General features: G+C 34.2%; 1 long non-coding RNA gene across 1 annotated transcript; it reads right to left on the minus strand.

Annotated features, from left to right (window-relative positions):
• Nucleotides 1-5,192, minus strand: LOC122144681. Its single transcript, XR_006159812.1, has 3 exons — nucleotides 5,092-5,192; nucleotides 737-803; nucleotides 1-69 (listed from the first exon to the last, which is right to left on the minus strand). It is a non-coding gene; the product is annotated as an uncharacterized LOC122144681 (long non-coding RNA).
• Between the last annotated feature and the right edge of the window lie 1,219 nt (nucleotides 5,193-6,411).

Raw genomic sequence — 6,411 nt, forward strand, 5'->3', positions numbered from 1 at the left:
ATAGTGATGATTTTAGATGTGGCACCAAAGGTGGTTTCACCTGTGAGTGTGCCAGTTTAAGGGGTCTGCCTTTAGAGAAGAGAGACAAAAATCTATTAAAACATTTTAATTTTAATAAAGACAATAAAACTAAAACAAGAGGCAAGAAAGCATAAACCCATAATTAATCATGGCAGTCCCTTCAAATGTTTTTTTTTTTACGGAATTAATTATTCTCAATTAGGGATGCATCAATATCAAACTTTTGTAATAATACTGTTACTATAAATATTAGGCGTAGGTAATCTTAATGTAAAAAAATGCATAAAATTAATGCACAACTATATAGCCAATCAAGCCGATAAACATCCAACATCAACCAATAAATAAGGAAAAACAAAACAAATATCAGATATCAGAATAACTGACATTGTGTACTATGAAAATAGTGATGACTGTCTGAGCAAGTCCCACTAATTAAAAGTCAGAATACAAGAAAAACACTTTTCTTTAGTGGATACAAACTCAATTCCTGGAGGCCCACAGCTCTGCACAGTTTAGTTCCAAACCTAATCAACACACACCTGATCCAGCTAATCAAGCTGTTCAGGATCACTACTAGGAAAACTTCCAAGCAGGTGAGAGTTGGAGCTGGTTGGAGCTAAACTGCAGAGCTGTGGTCCTCCAGGAATTGAGTTTGAGACCACTGGTTTACACCATCAAAATATTTAGACATGGAAACAACTGAAACACTCACTTGATGAGCCTTGTTCAGAACTCGTGGACCATTGACCATCCACTCCAAAGCCTGTGAAGTCTCCCTCCTGAGAAAGAATGATAGATAAAATATAACACCACAAAACTACATGTAGACCGTTAGTCTATTTTATTAATTTAAAATCAAATTAATTTAAATTATGTAGGAATGGGACATTTTGATTATTTACACAATTTTCCCTTTCTCTGCACTGGCTAATCCAATAGTAGTAATGTTTGCAGTCCATTATATTACTCAGTGCTGAGTACAATGGCAGATGGCAGGACTACAAAACCCCTGCTTGACTGATAACACTGGAATTATACAGAACAAATAATCAAACAAAGGCATCAGTTTCCATGAGTATTTTATTATTAAAGGCCAGGCTTCGTATACAACAACAAAATATGTAACATGGGATCCCTGCTTCATTTCTCAAAAAATGGATTGAGTGGTGAGAAATGCTGACACAGAAGAGTACAATCCACACATCACAGTACTAAATTAATATAAACTGAGAAGGAGGTTTTGAGTTTTGAAAGTTACAGCTTTATCATAATAAATTTTAACTTATAACTCAAAAGCTGCTTTTAAAAAAAGCACTGAAAACAAACTGAAAAAACAAACTAAGAACAGGTAAATGTCAAAACAAACCAATTTAAAATGTATTGTTTAATTTTACAAACGATTACCAAGGCACCCAAGTGCAACTAGTAAGCAGTAACAACTTAATAACATCAGAAAAATTATTAGCATACCCTAAAGAGTAGGATATTTCCAAAATACAACACAAATTAAACACTAAATCTCTAAGTCTCCAAGCTAATCTAATCTATCAGTCTTTTTCAAAATCCTCAGGAAAAAAAAAAAAAAAATGTCCACACTTGGAAACATCAATACATGTCAGCATCACCTGCCATAAACCATTCAATGCTACTTACAACTGCTCATGGGTCAAACTCAAAATGATTCAGACTTCAGAAATCAAGTCCAGTTTTTCATATCCACAAAGTGCAACTGTCCTTTTGTGTAAGGATGATGCTGGAAAGTCCTCTGATTGCAGATAGCTCCGAATTACAAAGCACAGATTCGGATTGCATCAGTCTACAAGGTGTGATGTCAAAGCTCAACATGAGCTCTGTGCTGGTTCAGCTTTGAATCAGACTGCATTCAAGCTTTCAGTGCATCGGTTTCACTGAAATAGCTACGGGAATTTCTGAAAATGTACCCTGTAAAAAAGAAAAAAATTCTAGCAAGGATGGTGCTCACTACCAAAAAAAAAGAACACAATCTGTTGTACAAAGTGTTTTACATGCCTTCTCTAATTCCTCTAATTGGTATTTCATACATTTTTTAGTACAAGGTCTTAACATTTAATACTAAAAATGTCTACCTTCAGTTTATGGTATGTTTGCTTTGATTTTTTATATTGCTAATAACCTTTCAAGATTATAACATTTAACTGAAACAGAAGCTATTTCTACTTTATATCCATAGTTATGGATTAGTTATGTTCTATGTTAATACATAAGCATTAAATAACCTACAGCCTGGTCTTTTGAGCAAATGTTCATTGTACAAACCTTCTCATTGTACACAAAGTAGAGCTGAAGAACGCTTTGTCTTTCGATCATAAAACTATAAGCATTTTCATATTTCATAAAATCTGTAATTTTACTTTTACTTAAGTATATTTTGTTTGAAGTATTGTACTTCCCTACATTTTAAAACACATTAATTACTGAGTAAAAAAAAAACCAAAAAAAAAAAAAAAAAAAAAAAAACATTGCTCCCTGGGATACTACTGCAGTAATTAATGGGCAGGAGGACAAACTGGCGCGCTAAAATCACAAGAAAGATGCAGACGGACAGACAGGCGTTATGGGTGCAGACGCCCGCTGAAAACGAAAACCCGTCATATTCTGACGTTGAACTTGAAGGAAATGAAGTGAACCCCTGGCCATATTTATACTCTATTATGCAGTGTAAGCTGTGCTTACCTAGGGAGACCAAAACTAGCAGCTTATAAAATCTCAACAAAGACATCAACCCTTCGCAAGCATGTAGAGGTAAGCGAAATAACTGCAAATCGTTGCATTGGTGGTTAAACTGAAGCTTTTACATTTTAGCAAGAGGTTTTGCACAAATTAGCCAAAAAGACAGTGGTGCGGAGTGTGCAAAAAATATATCGTCTGCGATAATATCATAATTGTTGTTTTAATGATGTGCCGCGCGCATTTATAGTGGCGTTCTTTCACTGTGTAATACAGTCTTGTTAAATGCATTTAAAATGATCACAAAATTGAAGATATAGGGGCAGAAAATTTACATATTAATAAAATTTCATATAGTAAATAAAAATCACACAAAGAATGCCGACACACACACAAAAAAACATAAATACTACATATACATATATACACACACATATATATATATATATATACATATATATATATATATATATATATATATATATATATATATATACACATACATACATATATATAATAATATATGTATGTATGTATATATATATATATATATATATATATATATATATATATATATATATATATATATATATATATATATATATATATATATATATTTTACAACAGGTCAGTAAACAAGTTAATTAAGAAGACTTGTGTTTTTAGACACCATATTGCCTAGTGTTTTTTTGTCTATTTCTACAACAAAAAAACTAATTCCAAAACACAGCCACCAAAGCACAGTTTTGTATCTCTGAGCAACATGACAGTGTTTCCTTCCTGAATGAATCAAAACTGTTTAAATGACTCGGTTCAATGACTCACTTATTAACAGTGACTTGCTGGCACACATACTGGCCATTTTAATTGCACATTTAAAGTATCTTTTGATTTTTTTTTTTTTATAATTAATTTCTTATAATTTCAAACGAGTATTCAACATTTTATGTCGTGTATATCAAAACATTATTCATGCATTTGTAACTGCAGGTTAAATGCATTCTTGTCCTGCATTAACAGTGTGTAAAATACATCTAAATGCCACTTCCGATGAAGCTTCTGTATTTCCTCTGCATTGAAAAAATTATTATTTTGATACTGATTTGCCTGGTAACAGCCCAAATGTCTCATTAGTCTAAATAGCTGATTCCTTAATTAAAAACAACTAGTTTTTGAGATTAATAAGCCCTGTCCCATTTTTTTGTTTGGCCTCCCTCCCAGTGTTTTAAAATGTAAACTAAGTAATTTTTTACTCTGAGTAAATTTTAAATGAGCTACTTTTTACTTTTACTTGAGTAGATTTTTAGACTGGTACTTTTACTTGTACTTAAATAAAATTTCATTCATGTAATGGTACTTTTACTTGAGTAGAATATTTTCGTACTCTTTCCACCTCTGCACCTTACTCAGTAGTCAGTTAAACCGATCTAAAAATCACACTAATTTAAAATACAAGCTATCAGAATTACATTAACTTTTTGCCATGTAAATAACATCTGCACCAAATTTCAAGTTTTTTTTTAATTCTCTTCTAATATGAGCCATAAAACCTGACATATCAAATACAATACAACATATGAAAACTTTTAGATTTCTTTCTAAAGTATTATTTCATATGTCAAGCTTTACTTGGTTAACCTCTTATTTAACAGAATTAAAAGTGGACAAAAAGCACTCCTTGAGTACATGCAATTCAAATTAAGCAGTTCTTACTGTACTAAACGTTTTACTGAATGAAAAAGAAGTTGAACAACACTTCTAGCACAAAGCACATCGTGGACTGATTAAAAAGATTACTTTGAAGCAATTAACTTGTCTGTAAACACCGCTAGCAGACGGATGTAGGCTTTTTTGTGAACATTACATATTTTAACCATACTAACAAAAAGACGATTCCCGACAGAACGCACAAAAACAATAACTGTATCATATTCCGGATGCACGCCACGCCTCCTAACATTTGAACTAAACATGTAACAAATACTATCGATTGAGAAAAACAACACTTACATTTAATCCCAAAGCCTACAACTCCACACAAACTCCCTTAAAACTAATCAGCGGACCCCACGCTCTCACTGAACCGCAAACAATCCCAGTAGCCACGGCAACACCGCCAACCGGAGCTAAACACCCGCCACGAGAGCTCGACGCCCGGCAAAAGCCCAAGATACGACTGGCGTCTCTTTAAAACGCTTTACGGAGACTCCATCTCTGTACGTTAAATCCGCGAAGCTTTACGACCGTGCCGCTATAATCAGGTGGCTGCATCTCTGCAGGAACTGACACCAGCAACTCAGCGACATACTGATGATGCACTTGCCGCGCGTGAGTACTGTAACTGTTAACGTTATTTCTCACCTCATCGCTCCCGCTCGTGCAGAATCCCGCCTCGCGCTGGCGCCGGTGTTTCTCCGCCAGCCCGAGCAAGCGCGACAGTGAACGGATCCTCTCTCAGCGTCGCTCTAGAACGTACGTCGACGGGCCTCGGCCCTTCTGTGTCTTCAGCTCTTACACGACCGACGTGAAAAGCGTTTCCTCCGTCTTCAGCCGGCTCCGAGACGTCCATGGCCGACCTGGGAAAACGGCAGCGAACGGTGGCGGAGGGGTTTACGGTCGCTACAACAGCCGAGGCTGGTAATCCGCCTCCTGCTGCCGCCATTATTACATACCACAACAACAACTACGGCGCTGAGCTCTCGAGTGGAACAAGATGGAAAGGCGCGAGATAGTGGAGGAATCATGGGAGAGATGGAGATGGAGTTTTTTCTTTTTGTTGGCCTTTGGCCTCTGCGCATAATGGCGCACCATTCTGTAAATAGTTAATAATAAAAAAAATCAACTGTTTAATGCAGTTTAAACAGTTTAAAGTTTGACATATGAAATAAAAGTCATACTTTTTTTTAATGTAACAGTTTATTGAACTTTTAGTTACAAAAATATATTTTTTAAAAAGTATGCATGTGTTTTTATATTTTGTTCCATATTTGATTCATTAGGCTTTTATGGCTCATGTAGTATGCTACAGGAAAATATGTAGCTCAAACATAAAATGTGGAAAACACCTAAAAATTTATTCAGAGGGCCAATTTGATCAAAATATGCCAGCCTATTTGGTGCTAATATTTTTTTTTATAACAGCATAAAATACTACTTGCATGCATTTAATATCAGTTGTCACTTTTTATTTCCCAATATTATTAATCATTATAATAATGAGATATTTTAATGTTCAGTTTTATGATGTTTTATGATCAAAGCTCTGTAGTTTTTATTGTGGGAAAACATATAATGCAATGAAATACAATGATGACTAATAAACATTGCTCAAAAGACCGTCGTGTCATATTTGTTTCTTAATTTGAACATGGATTACGGAAAATTAAGTTGCTTCAGTCCAGTAACTACTGTTAATATTGAAATATTACTAACAATATAAAAGTTATTCATTCTTAAGTTTACCTTATAAAACTCATTAAAGATTTCACAGCGAAAAAGAAAAGCGTACCACAAATTGAAGGTATACCTTCGATATACCAATATATATGTTTTTTTACTTACTAAAAAAGTATAAATTAGCAGTCAGAGTGTAGAAGGTTTTTAATGCAAATTTCTGATCGTGTTCATAATGTAGAAGCCATTAGAAATTAATGTATCATATACAGTGGTGTACTTTAATAA

The sequence above is a fragment of the Cyprinus carpio genome, unplaced genomic scaffold (genome assembly GCF_018340385.1).
Source record: "Cyprinus carpio isolate SPL01 unplaced genomic scaffold, ASM1834038v1 S000006749, whole genome shotgun sequence".
NCBI lineage: Eukaryota > Metazoa > Chordata > Actinopteri > Cypriniformes > Cyprinidae > Cyprinus > Cyprinus carpio.